The sequence below is a fragment of the Leopardus geoffroyi genome, chromosome A3 (assembly GCF_018350155.1).
Source record: "Leopardus geoffroyi isolate Oge1 chromosome A3, O.geoffroyi_Oge1_pat1.0, whole genome shotgun sequence".
In the NCBI taxonomy this organism is placed as follows: domain Eukaryota; kingdom Metazoa; phylum Chordata; class Mammalia; order Carnivora; family Felidae; genus Leopardus; species Leopardus geoffroyi.
Genome location: NC_059336.1, coordinates 50,515,109 through 50,529,182, shown reverse-complemented (window position 1 = coordinate 50,529,182; position 14,074 = coordinate 50,515,109). Strand labels below are relative to the sequence as shown.

General features: G+C 40.2%; 1 pseudogene; it reads right to left on the bottom strand.

Annotated features, from left to right (window-relative positions):
• Positions 1-655: 655 nt before the first annotated feature.
• On the bottom strand, positions 656-13,423 carry LOC123581335 (annotated as a pseudogene).
• Between the last annotated feature and the right edge of the window lie 651 nt (positions 13,424-14,074).

Below are 14,074 nucleotides of genomic sequence, written 5' to 3'. Positions count from 1 at the left end.
TAATCAAAATGTTAAGTAGGAACACAAGTTAATGAGTCAGCCCCCTAATAATGCACACTTCTGTGAGCTCCAGCTCTGTATTTAGCCTCAAACCACCCTTCTGCACACTGTAAAGATTTTGGTGCAACACATCACACCTAGGGAAAGGCACAATGTATCTCACACTTATCAAATCCAAAGGCGGGAAGTCACTCTCAAATGTTAAGTTTGGGTTCTGGGTTTATTTGGGTAAGAATTTCCCTCAGCTCCCATCAATCCTAGCTGAAGTGAATCTCTTTCCATCACCAACCCAGGAGAAACCCACCAAATTCATATATTATCTGTTAACAAAATAAAAACAGAAGACTAAAAAATGAAGTAGGTTATCAAGTCCTTGAATAGAAAGCTACTTGACTTGGACAAGAACATATAACTTGGATCTAAGATGATGATGAGGGAGGAGAGATTCTGAGGGAATCTTGTCTGAGGAAGTCTCAGGTCATTAGAAAAAAAAAAAAAACAGGGAGGTTATCACCGTAGCTCAGAGACCAAAAGCTCTCGCGTGTGTGTGTAAGGAAATAAGTAGCAAGAAGGGAAGATTGGAGTAGAAATCCTGTCTTTCAGTCTTGAACTACTTCCCACTGCAGTCAATAAGGCTGCACCATGGAGTTTAACATTAATGGCAATGCTCTATGATGTCCACCACCATTGCCTTCTTCCAGCTGAAGAGAAGTTATCCTGTGCCGGCCCCTGCTGCTACTGCAACACAGAGGTATCCATTGTAGGTCATGAAGATAAGCATGAGGAAATAGCTGAGGACCACGTGGATGACATGCAGCACTGTTTGCAGGAGACAAGGAAAGCTCAGCATCTGCTGCCCAACAGTCTGTGTGTCCCCATAAGGATGTCTCCTTTTGGTCCTGGTACAGGCATGGAATTGTAGCAGATGCTGACTTGTGACTTATGCAGCAGGCTTTCTCAGGCTACCTTGAGTCTTTCATAGAACATTGCTAGTAAAAACACTGCCAAGAAAGCTCCCGCCATTTCTCAAACTGTATTGACCACCAACCAGAAAACAGTAGTTCCACATTCTTAAAGCCAAAGTAGAAGGTCATAGGCATCATCATGTTGCCTATTCCCCCACCATGAGAGTAGTGTGCTGAAGTGGTCAGGTGGTGGTGGTGAGAAGGCACTGTTGTACGGTTGTTCAGCCATATGGCTTGTCCCCTTATGGTGGGAATGGTCCACGTTTCCAGGAAAAGTTGAGGGTCAGCAGAAGATTCTTCTAGATCCAGTCCTGCCACCAGCACCTCCCTCTTAGAACTTTAATGCATCACCACACCTATCAAGCTTCTTTCAGCAAGCAGACAGAAACGCACATGGGATCTAGCTTTTTTTATTTGATTTTTTGTTTTGCTTTTAATTTCTTAAGCTTTTTTATTTTATTAATTTTTTTCCTCTTCCAAACTGGCAAAATAAAGGAATTCACCCCAAGGAAAGAATAGGAAGAAGTGACAGGGACTTAATCAACACAGATAAGTAAGATGTCTGAACTAGAATTTAGAACCAATATAATGAGACTACTGGCTAGGGTTGAAAAAGCATAGAAGACACCAGAGAATCCCATTGTACAAGATAAAAGAAATACAATCTAGTTAGGCCAAAATTAAACATGCTATAACTAAGAAGCAATCCTGAATGGATGCCACGATAGGTAGGATGAACAAAGCAGAGCGGTGAATCAGCAACTATAGAAGATAAAATTATGGAGAACAATGAAGCAGAAAAAAAGAAGGAAACAAAGGCAAAAGAACATGATACAAGACCTAGAGAACACTCTGACTTATTAAAAAGGATTCACATCCAAATCCTAGGAGTCCCAGAAGATGAAGAGAGAGAAAAGGGGGCAGAAGGTTGATGTGAGCAAATCATACCAGAAAACTTTCCTAATCTGGGGAAGGACACAGACATCGAAATCCAAAAGCCACAGAGAACTCCAAATAGATTCAACAAAAACCAAACATCACCATGGCATATGATAGTCAAACTCACAAAATACACAGACAAGGAAATTATGAAAGCAGGAAGGGAAAAACATCCTTAACCTACAAGGGAAGACAGATCAGTATCAGACCTATCCACAGAAACTTGGCAGTCCAGAAAGTTGTGGCAGGATATATTCAGAAAAATATGCAGCCAAGAATTCTTTATCCAGCAAGGGTGTCATTCAAAATAGAGGAGAGGGATAAAGATTTTCCCAGACAAACAAGAACTTAAGGGGTTCGTGACCACTAAACAGGTCCTGTAAGAAATTTTAAGGGGCATTCTTTGAGTGGACAAAAGACAAAACAAAACAAACAAACAAAAAAAACCCAAAAGCAACAAACACTACAAAGGACGAGGGAACATCACAAGAAATACCACTCCACAGGCAACACACTGGAACCAAATTCATATCTTTCAGTACTCACTCTAAATGTAAATGGACTAAGTGATCCAATCAAAAAACATAGGGCTCAGAATGGATAAGAAAACAAGCCCCATATAAATGTTGCTTACAAGAGACACATTTTAGACCTAAAGAAACCTGTAGATTTAAAGTAAAGGGATGGAACATGTTAATGGTCTTCAAGAGAAATCTGGAGTAGCCATACTTATATCAGACAAAATAATTTTAAAATAAAGACTGTTAACAAGAAATGAAGAAGGGCATTGTATCATAATTAAAGGGTCTATCCACCTTAATTATGAATATCTAACAATTATAAATATTTATGCCAAATGTGGAAAACACCCAAATATATAAATCAATTAATCATAGATATAAAGAAACTCTTTGCTAATAATACCATAAGAGAAGGGGACATCAACATCCCCCTTAGAGCAACGGACATATCAATAAGCAGAAAATCAACAAGGAAACAATGGCTTTGAATGACACACTGGACCAGAAGGATTTAACAGATATATTTAGAACATTTCATCCTAAAGCAGCAGAATATACATATTTCTTGACTGCACATGGAACATTCTCCAGAGTAGATCACATACTGGGTCACAAATCAGCCTTCAACAAGTATAAAAAGATTGAGATCATATCTTGCATATTTTCAGACCACTATAAAACTCAAAATCAACCACAAGAAAAAATTTGTAAAGAACATGAATACTTGGAGATTGAAGAACATCTTACTAAAGAATGAATGGGTTAACCAAGAAATTAAAAAGGAAAATTAAAAAGTACATGGAAGCCAATGAAAATGAAAACACGAAAGTCCAAAACCTCTGGGATGCAGCAAAGGTGGTCAAAAGAGGGAAGTACATAGCAATCCAAGTCTTCCTAAAGAAAGATAGGTCTCAAATACACAACCTAATCTTACACCTAAAAGAGCTGGAAAAAGAACCGCAAAGAAAGCACAAAACCAGCAGAAGATAGGAAATAATAAAGACCAGAGCAGAAATCAATGATAGTGAAATTTTTAAAAAGTAGAACAGATCAATGAAATCAGTTTTTTTGTCAAAGAACAAAATTGATAAACCCCTAGTCAGATTGATCAAAAAGAAAAAGGAAAGGACCCGAATAAATAAAATCAAGAATGAAAGAGGAGAGATCACAACCAACACTGCAGAAATAGAAACAATAGTAAGAGAATATTATTAGCAATTATATGCCAATAAATTGGGCAATCTGGAAGAAATGGACAAATTCCTAGACACTCACACAATGCCAAAACTCAAACAGAAAGAAACAGAAAATGTGAACAGGCCCATAACCAGCAAAGAAACTAAATCAGTTATCAAAAATCTCCCAACAAATAAGAGTTCTGGGATAGACGGCTTCTTCCAAAAAATAGAAATAGAAGGAAAACTTCCAAACTTATTCTATAAAGTCAGCATTACCTTGATTCCAAAACCATGCAAAGACCTCACTAAAAAGGAAAATTAGAGGCCAATATCCCTGATGAAGCCAAGTGCAAAAATTCTCAACAAGATATTAGCAAATTGAATTCAACAGTACATTAAAACAATTATTCACCATGATCAATTGAGATTAATTCCTGGGATGTAGGGCTGGTTCACTATTCACAAATCAATCAATGTAATTGATAATTGATAACAAAAGAAAGGATAAGAACCATATAAAGTATTTGACAAAATACAGCATCCTTTCTTGATAAAAACCCTCAAGAAAGTAGGGATATACCTCAACATCATAAAAGCCATGTATGAAAGGCCTGAAGCTAATATCACCCTCAATGGGGAAAAACCAAGAGCTTTCCCCTAAGTTCACAAACACGACAGAGAAGTCCACTCTCACCACTGTCCTAGCCTCAGCAATCAGACAACAAAAAGAAATAAAAGGCATACAAACTGACAAAGAAAAAGTCAAACTTTCACTCTTTGCAGATGTCATGATATTCTACGTGGCAAAACCAAAAGATTCTGCCAAAAAACTGCTTAGAACTGATACATGAATTCATCAAAGTTTCAGGATATAAAATCAACATATTGAAATAGGTTGCATTTCTATACACCAATAATGAAGCAGCAGAAAGAGAAATCAAGGAATCTATCCGTTTTACAATTGCACCATAACCATAAGTAACCTAGGGGGAAAAAATAACCAAAGAGGTAAAAGATCTGTATGCTGAGAACTATAGAAAGCTTATGAAAGAAATTGGAGAAGACACAATGAAATGGCAAAACATCCCATGTTCATGAGTTGGGAGAACAATGTTAAAATGTCTCTATTACCAAAGTAATCTACACATTCAGTGCAATCCCTATCAAAATAACACCAACATTCTTCACAGAGCTAGAAAAAACAATTATAAAATCTTTATGGAACCAGAAAAGACCCTAAAAAGCCAAAACAATCCTGAAAAAGAAAACCAAAGCTGGAGGCATCACAATTCAGACTTCATGGTGTACTACAAAGCTGTAATCATCAATACAGTATGGTATTGGCACAAAAACAGATACATAGATCAATGGAACAGAATAGAGAACCCAGAAGTGGACCCAAAGTGTATGGCCAACTAATCTTTGACAAAACAGGAAAGAGTATCCAATGGAAAAAAGTCTCTCCAGCAAATGGTGCTGGGAAAACTGGACAGTGGCATGCAGAAAAAATGAAACGGGATGACTTCTTATACCAGGCACAGAAATAAATTCAAAATGGATGAAAGACCTAAATGTGAGAGCAGAAAACCATCAAAATCCTAGAGGAGAAAGAGGCAGCAACCTCTTTGACTTCAGTCACAGAAACATCTTACTAGGCATGTCTCCAGAGGCAAGTGAAATAAAAGCAAAAATGAGGGGTGCCTGGATGACTCAGTCAGTTAAACATCTGACTCTTGATTTTGGCTCAGGTCATGATCTTATGGTTCGTGAGTTCAAGCCCCGCATCAAGCTCTGTGCTGGCAGCATGAAGCTTGCTTGGTATTCTCTGTTCCCACCCACCCCCCCCCCGCCCTTACACTGCTCATTCTTTCTCTCTCCCTCTCTCTCAAAATAAATAAACATTTTTAAAACCCAAATATTAAAAAAAAAACAAAAATGAACTACTGAGACTTCACCAAATTAAAAAGCTTCTGCACAATGAAGGAAACAATCAGCAAAACTAGAAGACAACCAACAGAATGGGAAAAGATATTTTCAAATAACAAACATATCAAATAAAGGGGTAGTATCCAAAATCTATAAAGAATTTATCAAACTCAACACCCAAAAAACAAACAACCCAGTGAAGAAATGAGCAGAAGACATGAATAGACACTTTTCCAAAGAAGATCTCCAGACGGCTAACACACATGAAAAGATTACCAAAATCATTCATCGTCAGGAAAATACAAATCAATACCACAATGAGATACAACATCACACCTGTCACAATGGCTGAAGTTACCAAGTCAGGAAACAACTGATGTTGACAAAAAGGTGCTGAGAAATGGAAACCCTTTTGCAGTGTTGGTGGGAATGCAAACTGGTGAGGCTACTCTAGAAAATAGTATGGAGGTTTCTCAAAAAATTAAAAATAGAACTACCCTACGACCCAGCAATTTTACTACTAGGTATTTATCCAAAGGATCCAAATATACTGATTCAAAGGGGCACATGCACCCCAATGTTTATAGCAGCACTTTTGACAATAGCCAAAGTATGGTAAGAGCCCAAATGTCCATCGACTGATGAATGGATAAAGATGTGGTATATATCTGTGGTATATATACAATGCAATATTACTCAGCGATCAAAAAGAATGAAATCTTGCCACTTGCAACAACATGGATGGAACTAGAGTGTATTATGCTAAGCAAAATAAGTCAGTCAGAGAAAGGCAAATATCATATGATTTCACTCATATGTGGAATTTAAGAAACACAACAGATGAATATAGGGGAAGGGAAGGAAAAATAAGATAAAAACAGAGGAAGGCAAACCATAAGAGATTCTTAAATACAGAAAACAAATTGAGGGTTGCTGGAGGGGAGGTAGTGGGGGGATGGGCTAAATAGGTGACGGGCATTAAAGAGGGCACTTGTTAGGATAAGCACTGGGTGTTATATGTAAACAATTGAAAAGAGACAGATCCTACAGGTGTGGTGACGAAAAGAATTACAAAGCAGGGGGCTAAGACTCTCCAGGAGCCAAAGCACTGGTCTCCTGTCTCAAGCCTCTTTTATTTCTGCAATTTGATAACAGCAAGAACATACAACAAAGCATTTGGCATCTTGACAGGTCATGCACCTGCAGTGTATTCCACACTGGGTCATGAGTGCATTTGGCGGCCAGACAAAACATTCTTATCCCAGGCCTGGCACCGGCATGATGTCCTTCTGGAGAGAACATGCAGTCCCAGTGACCTTCCGCCAGGGGATAGAATGGCTTTCAGTTCCTTGCTACCCCATCCCTTTCCTTCAGGACATTCTTACAGTGCCTCTGGCTTCTTGTTCTCCAACAAGTGGTGAATCACTGGGTTCTTCTCCTGAAACCAATACTAGATTGTATATTAACTAACTTGAATTTTAATTAATTAATCATAAACATGGTCGCATATATCACACAAAGCAAGAAATATAGAGACACTGGGCCATAATCAATTTTCATTAATAGTAAGTAATGAGTAGTCTGTCTCCTCCTGAAGCTCCATCTTCCCTGAACTATAATCCTACCTGCTCTCTTCCATATTTTCACATTCCTTGGGGTCACACTTTAGAGATAGTACAAGACAGGAAAAGAGAACAATACTGAATACTCCTCTATACTTCTGTTTGTGCCTATAAGCCTCAGCCTGTGCTAGGCAATAGCCCAATTTGTACAATTATACAATATTGTACAAATATTAGATTATTTGTACAATAAAGGGGCAGTCTGGGAGTGACCATTGTTCCTACTCAACATTCTCTTCTCAAATCTAAGGTGACTCCAAAGGTAAACAATTAAACAACTGGACATGTGAGAAATGGAAGTAGAGGGCAAAACATCTTTCTGTTATATTGGTTTTTTTTTTATTCTTTTTTTTTTATAATATATGAAATTTATTGTCAAATTGGTTTCCATAAAACACCCAGTGCTCATCCCAAAAGGTGCCCTCCTCAATACCCATCACCCACCCTCTCCTCCCTCCCACCCCCCATCAACCTTCAGTTTGTTCTCAGTTTTTAACAGTCTCTTATGCTTTGGCTCTCTCCCACTCTAACCTCTTTTTTTTTTTTTTTCTTTTTTCCTCCCCCTCCCCCATGGGTTCCTGTTAGGTTTCTCAGGATCCACATAAGAGTGAAACCATATGGTATCTGTCTTTCTCTGTATGGCTTATTTCACTTAGCATCACACTCTCCAGTTCCATCCACGTTGCTACAAAAGGCCATATTTCATTTTTTCTCATTGCCACGTAGTATTCCATTGTGTATATAAACCACAATTTCTTTTTCCATTCATCAGTTGATGGACATTTAGGCTCTTTCCATAATTTGGCTATTGTTGAGAGTGCTGCTATGAACATTGGGGTTCAAGTGCCCCTATGCATCAGTACTCCTGTATCCCTTGGATAAATTCCTAGCAGTGCTATTGCTGGGTCATAGGGTAGGTCTCTTTTTAATTTTCTGAGGAACCTCCACACTGCTTTCCAGAGCGGCTGCACCAATTTGCATTCCCACCAACAGTGCAAGAGGGTTCCCGTTTCTCCACATCCTCGCCAGCATCTATAGTCTCCTGATTTGTTCATTTTGGCCACTCTGACTGGCGTGAGGTGATACCTGAGTGTGGTTTTGATTTGTATTTCCCTGATAAGGAGTGACGCTGAACATCTTTTCATGTGCCTGTTGGCCATCCGGATGTCTTCTTTAGAGAAGTGTCTATTCATGTTTTCTGCCCATTTCTTCACTGGGTTATTTGTTTTTCGGGTGTGGAGTTTGGTGAGCTCTTTATAGATTTTGGATACTAGCCCTTTGTCCGATATGTCATTTGAAAATATCTTTTCCCATTCCGTTGGTTGCCTTTTAGTTTTGTTGGTTGTTTCCTTTGCTGTGCAGAAGCTTTTTATCTTCATAAGGTCCCAGTAATTCACGTTTGCTTTTAATTCCCTTGCCTTTGGGGATGTGTCGAGTAAGAGATTGCTACGGCTGAGGTCAGAGAGGTCTTTTCCTGCTTTCTCCTCTAGGGTTTTGATGGTTTCCTGTCTCACATTCAGGTCCTTTATCCATTTTGAGTTTATTTTTGTGAATGGTGTGAGAAAGTGGTCTAGTTTCAACCTTCTGCATGTTGCTGTCCAGTTCTCCCAGCACCATTTGTTAAAGAGGCTGTCTTTTTTCCATTGGATGTTCTTTCCTGCTTTGTCAAAGATGAGTTGACCATACGTTTGTGGGTCTAGTTCTGGGGTTTCTATTCTATTCCATTGGTCTATGTGTCTGTTTTTGTGCCAATACCATGCTGTCTTGATGATGACAGCTTTGTAGTAGAGGCTAAAGTCTGGGATTGTGATGCCTCCTGCTTTGGTCTTCTTCTTCAAAATTACTTTGGCTATTCGGGGCCTTTTGTGGTTCCATATGAATTTTAGGATTGCTTGTTCTAGTTTCGAGAAGAATGCTGGTGCAATTTTGATTGGGATTGCATTGAATGTGTAGACAGCTTTGGGTAGTATTGACATTTTGACAATATTTATTTTTCCAATCCATGAGCAGGGAATGTCTTTCCATTTCTTTAAATCTTCTTCAATTACCTTCATAAGCTTTCTATAGTTTTCAGCATACAGATCCTTTACATCTTTGGTTAGATTTATTCCTAGGTATTTTATGCTTCTTGGTGCAATTGTGAATGGGATCAGTTTCCTTATTTGTCTTTCTGTTGCTTCATTGTTAGTGTATAAGAATGCAACTGATTTCTGTACATTGATTTTGTATCCTGCGACTTTGCTGAATTCATGTATCAATTCTAGCAGACTTTTGGTGGAGTCTATCGGATTTTCCATGTATAATATCATGTCATCTGCAAAAAGCGAAAGCTTGACTTCATCTTTGCCAATTTTGATGCCTTTGATTTCCTTTTGTTGTCTGATTGCTGATGCTAGAACTTCCAGCACTATGTTAAACAACAGCGGTGAGAGTGGGCATCCCTGTCGTGTTCCTGATCTCAGGGAAAAAGGTCTCAGTTTTTCCCCATTGAGGATGATGTTAGCTGTGGGCTTTTCATAAATGGCTTTTATGATCTTTAAGTATGTTCCTTCTATCCCGACTTTCTCAAGGGTTTTTATTAAGAAAGGGTGCTGGATTTTGTCAAAGGCCTTTTCTGCATCGATTGACAGGATCATATGGTTCTTTTCTTTTTTTTTGTTAATGTGATGTATCACGTTGATTGATTTGCGAATGTTGAACCAGCCCTGCATCCCAGGAATGAATCCCACTTGATCATGGTGAATAATTCTTTTTATATGCCGTTGAATTCGATTTGCTAGTATCTTATTGAGAATTTTTGCATCCATATTCATCAGGGATATTGGCCTGTAGTTCTCTTTTTTAACTGGGTCTCTGTCTGGTTTAGGAATCAAAGTAATACTGGCTTCATAGAATGAGTCTGGAGGTTGTCCTTCCCTTTCTATTTCTTGGAATAGCTTAAGAAGGATAGGTATTATCTCTGCTTTAAACGTCTGGTAGAACTCCCCTGGGAAGCCATCTGGTCCTGGACTCTTATTTGTTGGGAGATTTTTGATAACCGATTCAATTTCTTCGCTGGTTATGGGTCTGTTCAAGCTTTCTATTTCCTCCTGATTGAGTTTTGGAAGAGTGTGGGTGTTCAGGAATTTGTCCATTTCTTCCAGGTTGTCCAATTTGTTGGCATATAATTTTTCATAGTATTCCCTGATAATTGTTTGTATCTCTGAGGGATTGGTTGTAATAATTCCATTTTCATTCATGATTTTATCTATTTGGGTCATCTCCCTTTTCTTTTTGAGAAGCCTGGCTAGAGGTTTGTCAATTTTGTTTATTTTTTCAAAAAACCAATCTTGGTTTCGTTGATCTGCTCTACAGTTTTTTTAGACTCTATATTGTTTATTTCTGCTCTGATCTTTATTATTTCTCTTCTTCTGCTGGGTTTAGGCTGCCTTTGCTGTTCTGCTTCTATTTCCTTTAGGTGTGCTGTTAGATTTTGTATTTGGGATTTTTCTTGTTTCTTGAGATAGGCCTGGATTGCAATGTATTTTCCTCTCAGGACTGCCTTCGCTGCGTCCCAAAGCGTTTGGATTGTTGTATTTTCATTTTCGTTTGTTTCCATATATTTTTTAATTTCTTCTCTAATTGTCTGGTTGACCCACTCATTCGTTAGTAGGGTGTTCTTTAACCTCCATGCTTTTGGAGGTTTTCCAGACTTTTTTCTGTGGTTGATTTCAAGCTTCATAGCATTGTGGTCTGAAAGTATGCATGGTATAATTTCAATTCTGGTAAACTTATGGAGGGCTGTTTTGTGACCCAGTATATGATCTATCTTGGAGAATGTTCCATGTGCACTCGAGAAGAAAGTATATTCTGTTGCTTTGGGATGCAGAGTTCTAAATATATCTGTCAAGTCCATCTGATCCAATGTCTCATTCAGGGCCCTTGTTTCTTTATTGATCGTGTGTCTAGATGATCTATCCATTTCTGTAAGTGGGGTGTTAAAGTCCCCTGCAATGACCACATTCTTATCAATAAGGTCGCTTATGTTTATGAGTAGTTGTTTTATATATTTGGGGGCTCCGGTATTCGGCGCATAGACATTTATAATTGTTAGCTCTTCCTGATGGATAGACCCTGTAACTATTATATAATGTCCTTCTTCATCTCTTGTTACAGCCTTTAATTTAAAGTCTAGTTTGTCTGATATAAGTATGGCTACTCCAGCTTTCTTTTGGCTTCCAGTAGCATGATAAATAGTTCTCCATCCCCTCACTCTCAATCTAAAGGTGTCCTCAGGTCTAAAATGAGTCTCTTGTAGACAGCAAATAGATGGGTCTTGTTTTTTTATCCATTCTGATACCCTATGTCTTTTGGTTGGCGCATTTAATCCATTTACATTCAGTGTTATTATAGAAAGATACGGGTTTAGAGTCGTTGTGATGTCTGTATGTTTTATGCTTGTAGTGATGTCTCTGGTATTTTGTCTCACAGGGTCCCCCTTAGGATCTCTTGTAGGGCTGGTTTAGTGGTGACAAATTCCTTCAGTTTTTGTTTGTTTGGGAAGACCTTTATCTCTCCTTCTATTCTAAATGACAGACTTGCTGGATAAAGGATTCTCGGCTGCATATTTTTTCCCTCTAGCACACTGAAAATCTCGTGCCAATTCTTTCTGGCCTGCCAAGTTTCAAAAGAGAGATCAGTCACGAGTCTTATAGGTCTCCCTTTATATGTGAGGGCACGTTTACCCCTTGCTGCTTTCAGAATGTTCTCTTTATCCTTGTATTTTGCCAGTTTCACTATATGTCGTGCAGAAGATCGATTCAAGTTCCGTCTGAAGGGAGTTCTCTGTGCCTCTTGGATTTCAATGCCTTTTTCCTTCCCCAGTTCAGGGAAGTTCTCAGCTATTATTTCTTCAAGTACCCCTTCAGCACCTTTCCCTCTCTCTTCCTCCTCTGGGATACCAATTATGCGTATATTATTTCTTTTTAGTGTATCACTTAGTTCTCTAATTTTCCCCTCATACTCCTGGATATTTTTATCTCTCTTTCTCTCAGCTTCCTCTTTTTCCATAACTTTATCTTCTAGTTCACATATTCTCTCCTCTGCCTCTTCAATCCGAGCTGTGGTGGTTTCCATTTTGTTTTGCATTTCGTTTAAAGCGTTTTTCAGCTCCTCGTGACTGTTCCTTAGTCCCTTGATCTCTGTAGCAAGGGATTCTCTGCTGTCCTGTATACTGTTTTCAAGCCCGGCGATTAATTTTATGACTATTATTCTAAATTCACTTTCTGTTATATTATTTAAATCCTTTTTGATCAGCTCATTAGCTGTTGTTATTTCCTGGAGATTCTCCTGAGGGGAATTCTTCCGCTTGGTCATTTTGGATAGTCCCTGGCATGGTACGGACCTGCAGGGCACTTCCCCTGTGCTGTGGTGTATAACTGGAGTTGGTGGGCGGGGCCGCAGTCTGACCTGATGTCTGCCCCCAGCCCACTGCTGGGGCCACAGTCAAACTGGTGTGTGCCTTCCATTCTCCTCTCCTAGGGGCGGGATTCACTGTGGGGTGGCGTGGCCCGTCTGGGCTACTTGCACACTGCCAGGCTTGTGATGCTGGGGATCTGGCGTATTAGCTGGGGTGGGTAGGCAAGGTGCACAGGGGCAGGAGGGGCAGGCTTAGGTCGCTTCTCCTTAGGTGATCCACTTCAGGAGGGGCCCTGTGGCAGCGGGAGGGAGTCAGATCCGCTGCCGGAGGTTTGGCTCCTCCGCAGAAGCACAGAGTTGGGTGTTTGCGCGGAGCGAGCAAGTTCCCTGGCAGGAACTTGTTCTCTTTGGGATTTTGGCTGGGGGATGGGCGGGGAAGATGGCGCTGGCGAGCGCCTTTGTTCCCCACCAAACTGAGCTCTGTCATCCAGGGGCTCAGCAGCTCTCCCTCCCTTTGTCCTCCAGCCTTCCCGCTTTCCGAGCAGAGCTGTTAACTTATGACCTCCCAGACGCTAAGTCGCGCTTGCTGTCGGAACACAGTCCGTCAGGCCCCTCCGCTTTTGCAAGCCAGACTCCGGGGCTCTGCTTGGCTGGCGAGCTGCCCCTCCGCCCCGGCTCCCTCCCGCCATCCGTGGAGCATGCACCGCCTCACCGCCCTTCCTACCCTCTTCCGTGGGCCTCTCGTCTGCGCTTGGCTCCGGTGACTCCGTTCTGCTAATCCTCTGGCGGTTTTCTGGGTTATTTAGGCAGGTGTAGGTGGAATCTAATTGATCAGCAGGACGTGCGGTGAGCCCAGCGTCCTCCTACGCCGCCATCTTCCCCGGGCCTATTGGGGGGTTTTTTGTTCAAAAATCTTCATTTTATTTTTTAAGTTTATTTATTTGTTTATTTGTGTAAGTAATTTCTATACCCAATGTGGAGTTTGAACTCATGACCTGAGATCAAGAGCTGCATGCTCTTCCAACTAAGCCACCCAGACACCTCAAAATCTCCATTTTAAAGGGGAGGAAATTTAGGCCAAAGAGAAGAAAGACTGCATACAAGGTCTAGTTCAATGTACTCAGACCTCTGATTCTGGCTAAGTGATCACCAGCACTGGGCTAGCCCATCTATCATAAGCAATTAGAAAAGTGATGAAATATATGGAACACATGTTTTCAGAAACTGGAAAACAGGCAGAAAAGACTGTGATCCCTGAGTGTAGAGAAATAAAGAAGGTGAGTTGCTGTGATGGTTAAAATAGGCCCACAGACTCCCTAATGATCTCCTCAAGAGGCAGAGCCTAACTCCCCTACTTTTGCTGTGAGCTGGACTTAGTGATTTGCATCTAGCAAATAGAAAAAAGCACACGATAGCGTGCAACTTTGGAGAATAGGTCATAAAAGGCACAGGAGTTTTCTCCTTGCTATCTTTCTTGGACCACTAACCCTGGTGGATGCCCGGCACCAAAATTGTGAGGACACTCA